Source organism: Pseudorca crassidens, chromosome 1, assembly GCF_039906515.1.
Source record: "Pseudorca crassidens isolate mPseCra1 chromosome 1, mPseCra1.hap1, whole genome shotgun sequence".
Classification (NCBI taxonomy): Eukaryota; Metazoa; Chordata; class Mammalia; order Artiodactyla; family Delphinidae; genus Pseudorca; species Pseudorca crassidens.
In genome coordinates this window covers 12,005,025-12,010,813 of record NC_090296.1, presented here as the reverse complement: position 1 = coordinate 12,010,813, position 5,789 = coordinate 12,005,025, and the positions used below count along the sequence as shown (strand labels likewise).

Below are 5,789 nucleotides of genomic sequence, written 5' to 3'. Positions count from 1 at the left end.
TGTTTACCGTATTTACGTGCAGCTCCCAAATGTTGCCGGATCAAGCAAATAAAAATATTGGAGGTCAGTTACACTGGAATCTCGGAGAAACAATGAATAATTTTTTGGTATAAGTATGTCCCAAATGGGCTGTGAGGTACACTTATACTTTAAAAAAGGATTTGTTGTTGAGATTCAAATGTAACTAGGCCTCCTGTATTTTACCCAGATGTATCTAACCCTACCCAGGAAGAGCCCATCCAACATTTGAAGCCCTCTCATTGTGAATGTGACCTTCATCTGCCCCCTGGGGTTAGTTCCTTCCGTTCTCCTGGGAGTGGGACTATCCCTGTTGATTGGATGCCAAGGGTCCTCTCCCCGATGCCGGATTAAGAAAGCTGGGCATGGCCTAGAGGAGCTGGCTTTGTTTGTTTTGTTGGGTAAAGATTTTGCCTGCTTATATTAGTGGGTAAATGTTTTGTTTTCTTTGGGGAGAGCCAGAAATATCCAGGCAGGCCTGGCCCCAGAAGGCTTGATGGAATAGGTCAGAGCAGCTTCTTCCTTGGTGTCCTTGAGGAAAGTCCCTTATGGATTTTCAAGGCCAGTGGAAAGAGAAAAGAGCATCTTAGCCTTAAGAAGCAGACAGTTGGGGGCTGAGGGATGGGGGGTGTTCAAGCTTAAAGAGACGTCAGGGACCATCTCCCCAACGTTTTGGTGTGAAAGGACTCTAAAAGCCTGCTGGAAGCTGAGGTCACCCTGAGGAGTCCTTCTCTTCCAACTTCTGCAGTGTGAGCACTGACCTCCCTCCTGGACTCTGACCCCTGGTCAGGAGTACCAGGCATCGTTGGGACACCCAACAAGACTCTCTGTCCTCTGATTGCCCTTCAGGGAGGAGCAGATAGTCATCCCACCCTTACCCACTGGCTGGTCTTCTATCTCCAGGCCAGAATGGCCCCATTCCCTCCAGCTGGCTGTTCTCTTCTGAGCCTGCTCCAGGCTCACCTGAGCCCACCTAGGTCTGCCTGGCTGCCTTAAGGCAGAGTCAAATTCTCTTCCCTTGAGATAGATATGTCTGTTTACGTGGCCTCGTATCAAATTAGCTTTTTGGACTGGTTCTACCACTGCCCTTCATAGATAAGGAGGCTGAGGCCAAGTACCCAGCCCAAAGTCACACAGCAGATGGGTGGCGGAACAACACCTTGAACCGGGTCTCTGGCTCCTAAGCCGGCCTTCTTTCTGCTGTCACACACAGTCCTGCCCAGAGTCTATCAGGAGGGGTATATAGCCTGGTGGCTCTGCATGTGGCTGGTGAGTGCCTGGTACTCAAAACCCAGGCCTTACGCCTGGTGGAGGCATGACATTGAGAACCTTTCCCAGCCTCTCTACTGAGATGATTCTGCACACACTTTAATGCTGAGTTCTAGGGATGGAAATTAGGGTGATCTTGGACACCACTCATGTATCCACTCCCTCACTGAGCGCCCTCCATGTGCCAGGTGTTGTTCTGGGCACTGGAGATGTGGCATCGAAAGAAACAAAGCCCTGCCCTCCTGCAGCTCACATTCTGGTCTCAGACACAAGCAACAGAAACAAAAAATGTAGACCACTGTACAAGGTCAAGGAGTGGTGTGTGCAGAGAGGAAAAATCAGAACGGGGGCCCACCTCTGGTTCTCACCCTGGACTCTTGTGCCAACTAGCGGACATTCTGACAATTTCCAGGGCTTTTTCTGCTTGTCACAATAAGGGCGGGCAGGTGCATACCCGGTGTTTAGCTGGCTGGTGCGGGCACACCAGACATCCTGCAGTGCACAAGACACATGAAGCAATGAGGGGCTGAAAACTGACCTCCTTCATGAAACTCTGGAATATCCCAGCAGACATCTATGTAGGCGAAAAATCTGCTTATAATTATATGAACCTAGAACCTAACTTGGTTTTATAAATAAGCAGTAAGTATTTTATACACAGATTTATCACTCACTGCATCTTCAGGAATTCAAGAACTATGTATACAGAGGGAAGGTTACACTATGTTTTGTTTGGGATTCCACCAAGAGTTGTTCACTGTTTTAAGAAATCACATCTCTGTGGAATCTGAGTCAACACGTTGTATCTTTGTGGCTGTCACGTTTATAAGAACTCTAGGTATAAGTGCAGAGAGCTGCCAGAACATCTATTTGTTAAAATACATATTAAATATTCATTTCCTTTTATTTTTCCCTTAAATTATTGTACATTCTATTGATTTTTTTCAAAGTATGTGCTTAGGACTTCCCTGGTGGTGCAGTGGTTGAGAGTCCGCCTGCCAATGCAGGGGACACGGGTTCGTGCCCCGGTCCGGGAAGATCCCACATGCCGCAGAGCGGCTGGGCCCGTGAGCCATGGCCGCTGAGCCTGCGCGTCCGGAGCCTGTGCTCCGCAACGGGAGAGGCCACAACAGTGAGAGGCCCGCATACCACAAAAAAAAAAAAAAAGTATGTGCTTAGGTAGGTTTTATTTTATGCTTACGTGAATTTCTTTTATGCTTATAAAATGTGATAAAAGGGGGCAAATGTGCTAATGAGCAGGGGCCCTACAGGGGGAAGGAAGGAGCCATGAGCATATCTGGGGAAGAGTGTTCCAGGCAGAAGCAACAGGGTCTGTGAATGGGGGCGGGGGGTTGGTGGAGAGAAGACCCATGGAAGGGAGCCTTGTCAGCCATGGCAAAGACCATGGACTCTGTCCCTGGCCCTAGGTCAGCGCTGAGGATTCAGGGTTGAGCTGGCAGGACAAACATGTCCCAGGGGCCAGGACCAAGCAGGAAAGGGACATAATTTAACTCCTTCTTTTTTTTAAAGCTCACTGTGGTTGCGTGATGGACAGTGGCTAGGAGGCTACTGCAGAGGTCCAGCCTTGACGGTGGCTTGGATTAGGCGAGGAGGCCAGGGTGGTCAGATTTGTGATATATTTTGAAGGTAAAACCCACAGAATTTGTTGATGGAAATGTGATTGAAAAAACACACACACACAGTAGTCAAGGACTCACTCCTCAGAGAAAGTGTGACAAAAGGAGGGAGCTGGCTAATCTATAGGGGATATTCAGCGTTCCAGTTAGGAGATTAATTTGAGAGAAGTTTTGCACTTTGAAAATACAAAGGATCTCTAAAAATGTAAAAAATTAAGTCTAATTAAAAAGCACTTGTTAGCATATGTTTAAGCTGGGCGGTAGGTCTGCGGGCTGGGGATTATTTTATTACTATGTCTTATCACTTACATATGTATGTTACATATTTTGGGGGGGGCACCTGTTAAATATCACACAGTGGTACTTTTTAAAAAGCTTGGCACTGACATCTGTTGTGCGCCCAGGACTCTATTTCCTGGACAAAGACAGAACTAGCCAGAGCATGGGTAGCGTCAGAGGTCAAGAGAACACTGAAGTGAGAGGTCAAGGGCTCAGAGCAGGATAATGCAGCCGGTGGAGCTGCACTTCAACGGCTAAAGCTCTGGCCTTGATGTTTGTCACGTGACCTTGGGCAGGTTCACTCACTTCTCTAAGATTATATGGGTTTTTTTGTTTTTTTGTTTATTTATTTATTTTTGGCTGTGTTGGGTCTTCGTTGCTGTGCGCGGGCTTTCTCTAGTTGCAGCGAGCAGGGGCTACTCTTCGTTGCAGTGTGTGGGCTTCTCATTGCAGTGGCTTCTCTTGTCGAGGAGCACGGGCTCTAGGCACGCAGGCTTCAGTAGTTGCGGCACACGGGCTCAGCAGTTGTGGTTCACAGGCATAGCTGCTCTGCGGCACGTGTGATCTTCCCAGACCAGGGCTCGAACCCTGCATGTCCCCTGCATTGGCAGGTGGATTATTAACCACTGTGCCACCAGGGAAGTCCTCACTCACGTCTCCAAAACTCAGTATCCTCATCTGTAAAATAAGGACCATCACAGCGACTCCCCCTAATATTACCGTGAGGACTAAAAAGAGATAAGACATGCAAAGCCACCAGCACAATGCCTGGCAGGGATGCCGCTTTTGTGGTTGCTGCTGTACTTGAGGATGGGATCAGAAGACGAGAAGGGTGTTAGCTGGATGCTCTTGAAGAATAGCTACCTGGGCGCCGGGCTCCCCAGTAAGTATAGGAGTCCCCACCCAGGGCTCTTGCTGGAGAAGCATCCAGTTTTCGTGCTTCTAGCATCCTCCTTCAAAGGCGTCCTGCAGTCCAGGCCCTTTGACTAGCACCTTCTTTCTTCAAGCAGAAGGCAAATCCAATCTCAGCTTCCCTGTGGCCCAGAGTTAAGGGGGAAATGTTTTTTCCAGAAGGTCACTTCGTTCTGTACCTATAAGCAAGCTAAACAGGAGGCCAAGTTATAATGAGGAGGCTATTTGATGAGCAGGGGGAAGTAAAGGGATTGATAATATCTTAAGATGTGCATCTGGTCTCTTCCCCCTGCCCTTGGTCAGGCTGGGGCCATGGTAGGGCCAGGCTCGAGGAGGGACCTGAGTGGTCAAGGGATTGGTACATACAGGCAGACCAAGCAAACATGGAAATAGTGTGGAGACAATGGGATCCAGTTTCTCACCATCAGAGAAGAGAGTAACGTCTGATGGAAAAGAGGGAGTGCCCGCTCGGGCAGCACGTACACTAAAATTGGAACAATACAGAGATTAGCGTGGCCTCTGCACAAGTATGGCATGCAAGTTCGTGAAGCGGTCCATAGTAAAAAAAAAAAAAAGGCGGCGGGGACTCCCCTCACGGTCCAGTGGTTAAAACTCCACGCTTCCAATGCTGGAGGTAGGGGTTCAATCCCTGGTCGGGGAACTAAGATCCCATAAGCTGCATGGCGAAATAATTGAAGTATACAAAATGTAACATTTAACTGTGCAATAAAATTATAAAAAAAAAAAAAAAGAGGAAAAGACTAGAGTAAACCCTGAGTGTTGAATTGGAATTAGAAATGTTGGTGTAAACTCATGGTTTTTAAATGGATGTATAGGTGCAGGAGTTTGTGTTAGATGCATGTATTAACCTATACACACACACATACGTATATACACATGTATTTCCTACTCCTATCTGCCGGAAAGCCTGGAAGCAGTGTCAGCTCTGTATCAATAAGCACACATAGCACACAGGTCGTGGTGTTTTTCTTTTTGGTTTTTTTTGGCCTCACCACATGGTATGCGGGATCTTAGTTCCCTGACCAGGGATCGAACCCTCACCCCCTGCATTGGAAGCACGGAGTCGTAACCACTGGACAGCCAGGGAAGTCCGCAGGTCATGGTTTCTAATCACCATTCTCCACCAAAACCACTAAAACTCATTATTCAAATGGTTGAGTCCAAGGCTGAGGCATGGAAATTACAAGATGAGCCTGGAACATCTTGTGCCAAATGTAAGGAAATATTCAAAAAAGCAAAATGATGTGTGTATATCAAAGTAACACAAGAGTCAACCGAATAGTCAAATAGATAATTGTCAAACTGACAATAGTCAAAGTCAAAACAATGTAAGCATTTGTCTGGCTCTTTTTTGGATACCATGAGCACCTTAATAGTTTATTAAGTATCTTAGTCTATTTGGCTGCTATAACAGAAATACCATAAACTGGGTGTCCTATATACAGCAGAAATTTCTCTCTCACAGGTTTGGAGGTCAGAAAGTCCAAGATCAAGATACTGGCAGACTCTGTTTCTGGCAAGAGCCTGCTTGCCGTCTTCTCCCTCTGTTCTCACATGACGGAAGGGACAAGGGAGCTCTCTTGGGTATGTTTTATAAGGGCACTAATCCCATTCGTGAAAGCTCTGTCCTCTTGACCTCCCAGAGCCCCCACC

The 5,789-nt window shown here is 47.3% G+C and overlaps 1 non-coding gene across 1 annotated transcript; it reads left to right on the top strand.

The window, feature by feature from the left end:
• Window positions 1–4,575: 4,575 nt before the first annotated feature.
• On the top strand, window positions 4,576–4,679 carry LOC137207318 (U6 spliceosomal RNA). Its single transcript, XR_010935032.1, has one exon. It is a non-coding gene; the product is annotated as a U6 spliceosomal RNA (small nuclear RNA).
• The last annotated feature ends 1,110 nt before the right edge of the window (window positions 4,680–5,789 follow it).